General features: G+C 34.7%; 1 protein-coding gene and 1 pseudogene across 4 annotated transcripts in view; both read left to right on the top strand.

Annotated features, from left to right (window-relative positions):
• The window catches only part of PDE1A (phosphodiesterase 1A), a 320,756-nt gene that overhangs the window by 42,941 nt on the left and 264,924 nt on the right, over nt 1-12,891 (top strand). The window lies entirely within an intron of this gene.
• On the top strand, nt 9,750-9,888 carry LOC121472415 (annotated as a pseudogene).

Genomic DNA, 12,891 nt, shown 5'->3' with positions numbered 1-12,891 from the left:
TTTTTAGCTATTATGAATAATACTTCTGTGACATTTGCATATAGCTTGTGTGTGGACACATGTCTTCATTTTCCTTGAGTAAAAACCTAGGAGTAAAATTACTAGGTTGCATGGTTAATATTTATCCAGCTTTATAAGAAACCGATATATAGCTTTCCAAAGTGGCTGTATGATTTTATATTTCTATTAGCAATGCGTGAGAGTTCCACTTACTCCGTATTTTTGTTACACTTGTTATTTCAACCTTTTCAATTTTAACCATTCTGGTGGGTATGTAGTAGTATCACATTGTGGTTTTAATTTATGCTTTCCTAATGACTAGTGATCATTCAAAATCTTTTCATATGCTTATTAGCCATTCATATGTTTTCTTTTGTGAAGTGCCTGTTTAAATATTTTGTCCAGTTTTGATTATTTTTTATTATTACAAAATTGTAAGAATTCTTTATGCAGTCTGGATAAAAGCTGTTAGTTAGATACGTGGATTCCGGAATAAAATTTTTTGTAGTTGTAGCTAGCTTTTTGTTTTATAAACTGTCTTTTAAGAAACAGAAGTTTCTGCTCTTGATGAAATCTATTTTACCAATTGTTTTCTTTTATAGTTTGTGTTTTGGGACTCACCCAATATCACAAAATTTTTCTCTTAATTTTTAAGTAGAAGTTTAATAGTTTTAGCTCTTATGTTTAAGAACAGTTACCTGAGCTTTCTTGTGTGCAATGTGAGGTAATGATTGGTATTTATTCCTCCCCCCACCCCCATATAGTCAGTTTTCCCATCACCTTTTCTTGAAAAGACAGTCATTTTCCTATTAAATTACCTTGGTAACTTTGCCAAAGCCAATTAAAGTATGAGTTTGTCTCTGAAGTTTCTATTCTGCTCCATTAACCTATACATCTATCTTTATGTCAGTATCTCACTGTCTTGATTATTGTAGCTTTATACTAAAATTTGAAAGGAAGTAGTTTAAGTACTATAATTTTATTCTTTTTTCAGGATTGCTTTAGCTATTCTAGTCCTTTGAATTTTGATATAAATAGTTAATTTATATTGTTAGTTTTCTTTAAAAGTCCTAGTTAGGATTATGATTAGGATTGTATTAAATCTAGAGATTAATTTGGAGAGAATTGGTATCTTAACAGTTTTGAGAAGAATGGTGTATCTCTTCATTTATTTAGGTCTAGCTTAATTTCTTTCAATAGTATTTTGTAAATTTTAGTGTAAAATCTTAACAATTGTCTTCACCAAAATTTTTCCCATATTTATTTTTATGCTTTTTGAATGTGGCTTTTTGTAAATTTCATTTCACATTTTTATTCCCCCCAAAACTGAAATACACTTGATTTTTTAATAATGACCTTAGTTATTGGAAACCTGATGGATTCACTTATTAGTTTTCATAGCTTTCTTAAGGATTTCTTAGGATTTTCTACATACACTATCTTGTCTATAATTAAAGTATCTCTACTTCTTGCGTATTCTATATACTTTTTATTTTTTTTCCTTACCTTATTGCACTGGTTTGGATTTAAAGTGTAATGTTAAATAAAATAATGAAAGCACAGATCCTTTTCTCTGATCTTATCTAGGAAGCATTGAGACTTTTATTACTGAGTTTGATATTAAATGGAGTTTTCCATGGGAGCTCTTAATTGGGTTAAGGACATTCTCTTTTAGTTCTAGTTTTCTGGGAGCTTTTAATCATGAAATAGTGATCAATTTTGTCAAATACTTTCACTGTATGTACTAAAATAATCATATGCTTTTTTCCCTTTATTAAATTAATATGGTGAATTATGTTGACTGATTTTCAGATATTAAATCAACCTTGCCTTCCTGGGATAAACACCTGTTAATTATTATATATTATCTTTTTTTTTTACATAATGCTCAATTTGATTGATAATATTTTAACATAATTTTTGTGTCTATATTTGTGAGAGGTATTTGTCTACATTTCTCTTTGCTTGTATTATCTTTGCCTCATTTTGGAATCAAGGTAATTTTGTCTTAATAAAATAAATTGGGAAGTTTTTTCTTTGAAATAGTTTGTGAGAGATAACTACTAGTTTTTCCTTAAATGTCTGATAGAATTCATCATTAAAGTCATCTGGATTCAGAGTTATCTTTTGGAGGAGGTTTTTATTTACAAAGTAACCTTATTAATTAATAATGGCTGTGAATTTTTTTTAAATGTGGGTTTTTTTTTTTTTTTTAGGATTTTTCCTCTTTCACTTAGGTTGCCAAATTTATGAGCACAAATGCGTTCATAATATCCCCCTTATTGTTTTTGTTTTGCAATTCCCCTATTATCCTTTTAGTGTTTGTAGAATCTGTAGAGTCCTCTTTTTCATATTTGATATTGGTAACTTTCCTTCTATCTCTCCCCATCCTTCACTTTTCCTTCTTCCTTTTCTTTTCCTTCGCCTCTCCCTCCCAGTTTAATCTCTAGCTGCCCTTTTAGCCTGGTGAGCCTAACAGTTGAATAGACAAACCCTGAGAAGTCTTCTTTTGTAGAGTCAGGGCATGGTTCAAAAATAAGGATTCTCATGAGCAGAAAGAAGAAACCAGGGTAGAGTCTGGGCATGGTTCAAAAATAGGATTCTCATGAGCAGAAAGAAGAAACTAGTTAGGAGGAAGAATAGTACTTCAATTTATGACAGAGTAGAGTCAGGGCATGGTTCTGGCCAGGGTAGAGTCAGGGCATGGTTCAAAAATAAGGATTCTCATGAGCAGAAAGAAGAAACTAGTTAGGAGGAAGAATAGTACTTCAATTTATGACAGAAAAAGCTATAAAACCTTATGGAGGATATATAGCATGGGAATAAGTAGCAAAATCAGCTTCTTAGTTCTAAAGAATTTTGCGGATCCATGGCAGGACTTCTGAGACCTGTGCATAGGAGACCCAATGTGAAACCTTTATCCAATTGTGTCCTCCCTTTTTCCTTTCTCATTTTAAAGTTAGATTTACAACTCTAAATAAATAATAAATAAATGACAGTACATAAATTGATTACATAACAAAATTAAATTTAAAAATTAACTGATTCGTCTGCAACTCATAAATTGACTTGATTTACAAATCTAAACATTGTACCTCCTGTACCAATTGTGCGTACTTTTCAGATGCTTTATTCTAGAACTCCTTCCTGAAAATTGAATAATAGCACTTACCTCTTCCTCAAAAATATTCAGTGACTTCCTACCGTTTGATAAAACGAAGTGCATAGCTATCTGTGTAATATTTTAAGCCTTCTTTCTCATTTTTCCAAGTTTCCAACTTCCCATTGTGTTACATTTTCATCCTTACCTCTTCCACCAATCAAGATGGTTCACTGATTATTTTGCTGACGCACTTGGTAGATTTCCCACTTTTGTGCTTTCACTGTTGTAGGACTGACTTGTTCCTTAATATCTCTCAGTTGTCTGTGAGAACTGAGGCTTAGAGAAGTGGCATAAATTTATCAATGTCAAACACTTTACTTAGGAGAGAATGGAAATAAGAACTCAGATCTAGAATTTATCTATCTTAATATGAAGGATTTGGATTTTATCTGTTAAGAAATGGGGAGCCTTTTTGGTTTCTAGGAAGGTAACTCTTGAGAAATGTGTTCTAAGAAAGATAAACTTGACATCTTTAAGTAGAAGGGAGGAAGACAAAACTGTGACAGGTATAAAATCTAAGAGGCTGAGGTATCCCTGAGGACACGGGTCAGGCCAGAGATTATAGGACAAACAGAAAGTTACTGATTTAAAGCTACTATGAAGAAAACAGTGACAATACATTTCAAGACCATGGAAAGAAGGAATTGTCAGGATACAAAAGAAATAAGGTTTGGAAAACACCTTAAAACTATTTCTATGAGCTAACCATAAACCTCATCATAATATCTTCAGTACAATAGATATTTATGTTACTTTTATTTATTTTATAATTTTCCAAATTGCTTTCGCCATATGCTTTTTCTAAGCATTGTTCTAGACACTGGAGACACAAGAGTGAACCATTTAATGAATGAATGAATATTATCTCACTATCAAAATGCATATGCCAAGTGGGGGGGGTTAGGGGTGACTGGGTGATGGGCACTGAGGTGGGCATTTGATGGGATGAGCACTGGGTGTTATTCTATATGTTGGTAAATTGAACACCAATAAAAAATAAATTTACCAAAAACAACAATAACAACAACAACAACAAAAACAAAATGCATATGCCAAAATGTTATTAGGGCCATTGAAAAAATTTTTATTCTACAAATGTATTGTTTATTTATTTTTTAAGTTTTAATTTTTTTTTGAGGGAGATAGTGTGAGAGATGGGGGAGTGACAGACGAGGAGGGAGAAGGAAAGAACCTCAAGCAGACTCCCCCCTGAGTACAGAGCCTGGCATGGGCTTGATCTCATAACCCTGAGATCAGACCTGAGCTGAAATCACGAGTAGTACAGTTAACTGACTGAGCCACTCGGGGCTCTAAATTTATTTTTTTAAAAGAGAATAATAATCTTAATTTTGGGAATAGTTAGGAATAGCTTCTGTATTTGCCTGTGGATAACACCATTCAGGAAACATGAAACCAGAATATATGTATGTGTTTAATGAGGATAAAAATTATTGTTTTAAATTGCATAAAACTGGTTTTAAGGTTAATGTTCATGAAGTAATTTAGGTGATGCTATTCCCAACCATCATACTGACAAAAGATAGAATGAAAGAAATGCTTTCTCAACTGAAGATCTATTTTCAACTTTAAAAAAAATACTTGTAATTCCTGTGATTTCTTAGGAATTACACACCTTCTCAATGTATCATATAAGCAATTAAAAGTTTTTTTAAATTTTATTTATTTATTTGAGAGAGAGAGCTAGAGCAAGCCAGAGAACACAAGTGGGGGAAATTGCAGAGGGAGCTGGAGAAGCTGACTCCCCTCTGAGCAGGGAGCCTGATGTGGGGCTTGATCCTGGCACTCCAGGATCATGACCTGAGCTGAAGGCAGGTACTTAACCGACTGAGCCACCCAGGCACCCCAAAAGTTTTTGAGACCCTGCTTCAAATTTTTTAATCAAAATATACTTTAGTTACTCGAATTCCAATTCTATAGCATTTTATTGGAAAGGAAAGATGAAAAGATTCTTAGATACAGACATTTACAGTGTATTTGGCTAAATGCAAAACTGGTTACTCTACTAGGATTTGATGAATAAACTTTAGGCTAAATTTGAAATATCTGATGGGGCCAAGTTCCTGATAAATTATTACTAGTGGAATCTTTATGAACTAAAGGCACTATCCCTTCCTGTAGCTATCATTTATTCTTTATTACTATCTTAAATTAATCCAAAGAAACCGAGGTCATGCCAAATTAAGCAATCCAAGATAATTCTCGAAGAAAAATGAAACAAAAATAAGAAGTAGAATCAAAGTACACACATTTACTATTTTTTTTTTTTTTAGTAATCCTTCAGTCTCACTCTTTAATTAAAGATTCAGTCATGGTATTTTCCAAGTGCTCTCCATGTATCAGTTTTTGTGCTTAGTAGGAGGAATGCACAGGTGAAGGCAGAAGGGTCCATGTAAAATGGTGCTTTCTTTCTGGTTGGTGAAGAGAGGTATTAGAAAACTAGCAATTAATCAGAATGATTCCCTAAAACGGTAAATGACTTGAAGGAAATAAAGAATAGAATGGGAAATACCTATAAGATAGGAAGTAAGCTGATGGGTCTGCTTTACATAAAATGGCCAAAAAAAGGCCCTACTGAGAGATATTACTTCAGGTGTTGAAGAATTAGAATTTAACTGGTTCACAACACTGGATGCAGGAGAAAGAACTTGGCCTTATAGCTTCCTCAAAATAAATTAACCTTTTATGAAAGCCTAGGATATGAAAGCAAATAGCTTTTCCTTTTATATCCAGAATGCCATTTCAGTTCTTTCAGTACCTGTATGAAGATTCAAAAGACAATAACAAACTAGAAAAATGGAGAAGAGCTTGATATTTTTGGAGGTTAATAAAGTTTGGTCTTTACATTGTTTTCCTTTTAAGTGTCATTTTTACGAAAAAAAAAACTTGTTATACTCTGAATGCGAAGAGTGGTTCTGAATATGGTATTTCTGTATCATTAAATTATTTTTAAGTTTAGCTTTAAAAATAATTGGCTCCTTTTGCTTCATATCCTACCTAGTTGTTCTGAACATTGTGCATCTTTTGAACTGAATGGAAATTTGTTGTTTCTTTAATAACTGACTATGACTCGAAGGAAGTCATATCTGTGGAAAATAGGAGTATTCACCTTTACAAGCATTTTTGCTATTTGATTAAAAGGGAAGTGAGCAAACTCAAAAGTATTCTTAAATACTTAATGGATTTACAAGCTCAAGTGGCTTCACAATAACTAAATGATTTGTCACAACTTTCTCCTTCCTCCCAACTCTCTCTCTCCAGAATTTCTTAGATTCAAGGAAGCCCTTATAAGTCTTCTGCTAAATACAATCTTCAGTCTCAGTACTGTTCTTAAACTGTTCCAGGTAGAGGCTCATTGTCTTCTGTTTTTTTTCTTTTAAATCACTGGAAATGAAAATGATAGGTTCTCCTCTAATGGTGCATTTCTAACACGAGAGCCTTTCTTTGTAAAAGCAAATAGAAAATTTAGTTTTATAACTTTAGTTTTGGAATAACCACTCAAAGTTCAAAGGGGTGAGAAATTCTTTCAGTATCTGTGATCCCAGCAGCCTTAAGAAAACCCTAACAAGTCTTGGGAGTTCTGGCTTTTGTTGGTCTTGTGTGGTATAGGTAGATCAGGAATGGAGAAGGAACTTTGGTAGAGGCAGCCTAGCCATCACCATGGCTCTGAACTCCTATTCACATACCAAACAGATAAAGTGAGAGGTTGGGCTGGCATAGAAGCAGTTCTTTCCTCGTCATCACTAGCTTGGTGTCCTTGCCAAGGGTTTCCTTGCCAGGAGATAGCTCAGTTACCATGAGCTCCTTGAAGTGTTCCTTGGCAGTCCTGAGTGAATCTGAAGTGTGATTTCATGCCTTTGCTTTTCTTCAGCTTGTGCTTGGCTGTGATTTTGAAAATTAACTATGAATTTTTAATAGATTGTTCATATTTTGCATATTATTTGAACTCTATAGGGACTAGGACATTATCTTTTACATATTCCTTAATATTAACAAAACAAAACTTTTGCCTTATGAAATGTACTTTTTCTTCCTTATATAGAGCAGTATGTGAGTGGGAAGATGCTTGAATTGTTCCTGCTTCTCCTTGCCAGAAGAAAATAAAAGTATGTCTTCTACAATCCCTTTCTTATGTTATTTGAGGCTATCAAAATGCCAGCTGGTGGCTTCTTTTCTTGTTGAATACAATGCAACCTAAATATCCTCTTCTTTCACAAAAAGGAGCTAAATCAGAGTGGATTTGGTTCTTGTATCTAAAGGTTAAAGGCCAAGGGATAAAATGTGCATAGCATTTTGTGTGTGTGTGCTGTGACTGCTAGAGGATTTATAGGGATGAAATATAGGTTAGTTTTATAATTTCGTTTTTTTAAATGATATTTTTTGAGATACTGAGATTATTAGATTTTGGGTTATTGTATTAATAAGATCCAGAAAATTAGTTATAGGAAAAACATACTTAACAACTTATTTGAAGCTCACAGATATTAAATATATTGTAGAAAAATGGTTGAATGGATAAAGCGTAGTACATCCAAATAATGAAATATTGTTCATCCCTAAAAAGATATGAGCTATTAAGCCATGAAAAAACATGGAGAAATCTCATATGCCTATTACAAAATGAAAGAAACCCATCTGAAAGGCCGAATACTCTATTATTCCAATTATATGACATTCTAGAAAAGGTAAAACTATGGGAAAAGTAGAAAGATCAGTGGTTGTTAAAGTTGAGAGGGAGGGATGGGTAGGCAGAGAATAGAGGACTTTTGGGGCAGTGAAAATACTGTTATCAGACCGTAAGGATGGATACAAATTATACATTTAGCCAAACCCATAGGATGAAAAACACCAAAAGTGAACCTTAATGTAAACTATGGTTCATCAATTATAAGAAAATCATCCGGGGATCCCTGGGGGGCTCAGCGGTTTGGCGCCTGCCTTTGGCCCAGGGTGCGATCCTGGAGTACTGGGATCAAGTCCCACATCCGGCTTCTGGCATGGAGCCTGCTTCTCCCTCTGCCTCTGTCTCTGCTTCTCTCTCTGTGTATCATAAATAAATAAATAAATAAATAAATAAATAAATAAATAAATAAATAAATCTTTAAAAAAAAAAAAGAAAATGACCCACGTTAGTGGGGGATATTGACAATGGGGGAGGCCGTGTATACATAGGTGTAGGGAATATTTGGGAAATATCTGTGCCTTCTTCTAAATTTTACTTGAATTTAAAATTGAATTTTAAATTGCTGTAAAATATAAAGTCTTGATTAAAGAAAACATGATAATCTATTATTCTTTTTATCTAAAAATTTTAACAAATTAAAAATATTTCAAAATCCTGGTATTTTAATTTTTAATTTAAAAAAATCAGAGAAAAATAATCCAAAAATTTTGTGCTGGGAAGGGTAAATGTTTGTACGACTCTCCACTCCTGCCTGTGCAACTCCCTATCTGTCTCTTTTCCCTCCTCCTCCCCCTAGATTAGTCAGTGTCTGGGAAAATTTGGCAGAAGTACTAATCCTAAAAGGTAAGAGCTATGCCCTACTACCCCTTGTTCTCCTCCTCATGCACAGATTGATTAGGTTAAGTCTGGCTGAGGCCACTTCTTGTCAATTGTCACTCTCCATATTCAAGCCTAACCCTGATAGAATGCTAAACCCCAAGATTTTGGGTTTCAAGTTGCCAGAGTGCAATTTCTTTCTTTTAATAAGAGGCGCAAATTTCTTTTGAAAGCCGCCCTCCTCCATTATCATTAGTTGATGGAACTGATCTTATTCCCAACATTGGACAGCAAGGTAAGGGGAGCCTCTATGGGCTTAATCCAATAAATAGTCTACCTTCCCAGTCACGGGACTGGTTCAGAGATGGGCATGTGACCCAGTTAGAAGTATAAGATACAAGAGACTATTTTTGGAGCTTCTGGGAAAAACTAGATGGGGTCTTCCTTCTGCTGAATGTAGGAGTGCAAAAACAAAGGGTCAGAGCCATGCTGCCTTTTTGCTAGCCAAGAGATCCACCCTGAGGAGGAAGTTTACTCCCAGAGGAAAGCACAGCTGAGACACGCAGAGAAACCAACTCTTGATGACATTATTTCAATAACTGCATCCAATCACAGCTGAAGGAAGCACTAGCACTGAATCTTCATGTTATTGGCCTGCACATTTCCTATTTTTCTCTAAGTCATTTGAGCTCAGTTTTGTTCCTTGCAACACACAGTGTACTGAAGGTCTGTGGAGCCCTTGTAGCTAATAGCTAATCTCTGGCTCGTCCAGTGCCCTCTGCTCCCACCATTTGAACAGTATGCTTGCCAAGAATCTGCTGTGATTCTTCCCAAACTTGTTTAAGGCAGTTGTAATTTTATGTAGTAATTACACAAGCTAATTAAATATTAAATAAACTAATAAAATATGAGTATGAAAAGAAAGTTATCATATATACAAAAACTAAGTTTAATATTTTGAGAAGCCTCATAAAAAGTCATATAAAAAAGGTATCTAATTTAAAATGAATAAGAACAAGAGTTTGTAAGAAAACTAAATGAAACTAGTAAGATTTTGAGCTTAGTTTGTTTTGCAGATGTCTTAAATTCTCATTCCATGTCAAAGAATCACAGACAGCCTGTAAAGGTGAACCCACTGGGGCTGGCTGGGGGAAAGGAGGAAGCTTGCTCCTCAGAAGAGTTCCTCAGAAAGAACTGTCTGAGGGATCATAAGAGATTTCTAAATGTGGGAAAAGGGAATAAATCATTTGGTGAAGTCAAGTGTACATACTTCTTTGTAGGTCTAAAGAAAGAACAAAGCTTTTATATAACAGGAATCCAGTTCTTCAGGGATATCAAAAGAAAATTTTTATTTATTTATTTTAAAAGGAATTTTTTTGAAGGCTTTTATTTATTCATGAGAGACTTGGGGGGGCGGCAGAGACAGGCAGAGAGCGAGGAAGAAGCAGGCTCCATGCAGGGACCCCGATGCGGGACTCAATCCCAGAACTCCAGGATTACACCGTGGGCCGAAGGCAGGCACTAAACTGCTGAGCCACCCAGGGATCCCCCCAAAAGGAAATTTTTAAGTCATTTTTGGTGCAACCTAGCTGGAAATTAGCATGTAATTGTTTGAGCCTTGCTGAATAAAAGTTTAACCTTCAAAAAAAAAAAAAAAAGAATCACAGAGAGGCATTTTGAATTTGGTTAGTTCTAGAAAGGTGAATTGAAGCTCCTCCAATCAGCAGACTCCTATGTAAAGAAAAAGCTTTGTTCCTACATCAACTGCTTGGCCAATGAATGCATTTTCATAAACTTTAAGTTAAAAAGTTAATTATTACTTAATGCTTTCATACTTTAGCCAGTATTTTTGGCTAATTGACTACTACAGGCTTTAAAATTCTATGAGATCAGAGGAATTTTACTGTTCTTAAGTGGAAGATGAGACAGGGTGTGTATGGGAAAGTGACATTAATTAAGAAAGTGAAGCTTAGGGCAGCCCTGGTGGTTTAGGGGTTTAGAGCAGCCTGCAGCCTGGAGTGCGATCCTGGAGACCCGGGATCGAGTCCCACATTGGGCTCCCTGCATGGAGCCTGCTTCTCCCTCTGCCTGTGTCTATGCATCTCTCTCTCTCTGTGTCTCATAAATAATAAATAAAATCTTTTAAAAAAAATAAAGTGAAGCTTAAACTCAGGAGATGAATGTGCACATGTCACAGGCAAGGCCGATGGGATTGTGGGAAGGAAGAGCTGTGAGTTAAAACATCAAGTGTGAGATATCATCTTGTGTCTTTGATATAGGCAATCTTTAGTAGTTAGTAGCTATTTATGATGGATTTTAGGCAGATTTTTATTTTAGGAAGATCACTCTGGTGGTAGGTTGGGAGATGGACTGGAATGAGGAGGAAAAATGTTAAAGGAAAACATGTCAATGGATGTGGTCACCAACTAAATAATCAGAGTGAAGAAGAAGAAGGAATAAAAGATGACTTGGTACTTGTCAGTGAATGGAGAATGAGGAGACTTAGCATTTAGTTCTTTGACATTAAAGTTGAAGAGTGTGCTGAGACCAAGTATTTATTGAGCACTTTTTGTGTCACATATGGTTCTAGGCACAATGGGGAAGACTTGTTCTCTAGAAGCTCAGAGTTTTGAGCAAAAATATATGCTACAGTAGGTATTTGCTAGGATTTATAAAGTTTTTAATTTTTCTGCTTACATCCAACCTCTTTTGTAGAATTTCCCATAGAATTTTAGTAAAAGAGTTGTATCTCCCATTATGCAAGCCAAAGTTAGCCAAACAGTCTATCTCTCTTCTCCCCAAAAGCATTATTTCTTTAGGGACCCAAGATGAGCCAAATGGATATTTTTGGCCAAGTTCAATTTTTGGAGTTTTTGACAGTATTGGATAGTTAGAGATGAGTTGTAGGGTGAGTCCAGCTACCTAGGATCCTTCTAGTAAATTCCTTTTCTGATCAAATTTGACTTGACATAAATAAACAGGAAATACAAGACAAAACAAACAAACAAAAAAACATGATTTGATAGAATAAGAAGGGGAGAGACCTTTAGAGTGTGCCATCGGTAACGAAGGAAATTTTCATGGTCACCTACCTTCCTTCCAATGTGCACTGGGAAGAATCTTTCCAAGGGGAAATGATTATAACATTCCCTTCTCTGAGAGATTATCTTACAGAGGATCTTTCAGCTCTTTTCTTAGGAAGTTAAGGATTTAGTATAGTACTAGGACTTTTGTCCTTGGTTTTGTGATTTCAAACTTCCATTAACTATATATTGAGAATTTACATAGGGAACCTCCACATGTTTGTTGGGGTTAATTTAATAGCAAATATAAGTGAAATAAGCCAGATGGGAAAGACAAATGCTGCATGGTATCACTCATTTATAGAAGTAAAAAAAAAAATCAAATTCTTAGAAACAGAGTAGAAAAATGGTTTCCAGGATCTGGAGGGTAAGGGCGGGAGGGAAAAATAGGGAGAGGTTGGTAAAAGGTTATAAATTTTCAGTTATATGCTGAATAAGGTCTGAGGATCTAATGTATAACTTGGTGACCATAGAGAGAAACACTACGTATTATAATTAAAATTTTGTAAGAGAGGAGAACTTAAATATTTTCACCACCTCTCCCCACCAAAAGGTAAAACATATGACGTGATAAATGTGGTAATTGACTTGATAGGAGGAATGCTTTCATAGTATATACATATATCAAATCATTGCATTGCAAACTTTAAATATCTTACAATTTTACTTGCCAACTATGCCTCGATAAAGCTGGGAAAAATAATTTAATAGCAAATAATAGGTATATGTATTGTTCAATTTAGGGATGAATAAAAATATTGAAAAACCAAATGTATTAAAAACAAAAGAGTTCAGGGAAAAGATTGCAAACATATTTATGTTTATGTGAAGTGTTTTTTTACTAGATTGCATAAAAGCAGAAAAAGAGGGAAGATATCAAGTGTAAAGAGTGATCTTAAGAATATGATAGCTCAGACTTTGGACCATGACTGAATAGGAAAGTGGGCTAGCACACTTGTCTGTGCGATGAGAACACTTAGCATCATTTTAATTAGTGCAAATTTATGATGTTGTTTTTGCTTTCTAGTGTTTTTAGAAAGTGCTTGCCTACACTTCAGTTCTGGCTTCCCCCACATTTGCTTTGTTAAGAAAAGCTCTTTAAGCATAATTTCTCAGGATTGGAGTCG

This window comes from Vulpes lagopus, chromosome 11, assembly GCF_018345385.1.
Source record: "Vulpes lagopus strain Blue_001 chromosome 11, ASM1834538v1, whole genome shotgun sequence".
Classification (NCBI taxonomy): Eukaryota; Metazoa; Chordata; class Mammalia; order Carnivora; family Canidae; genus Vulpes; species Vulpes lagopus.
This window is presented reverse-complemented; position numbering and strand designations above follow the sequence as displayed.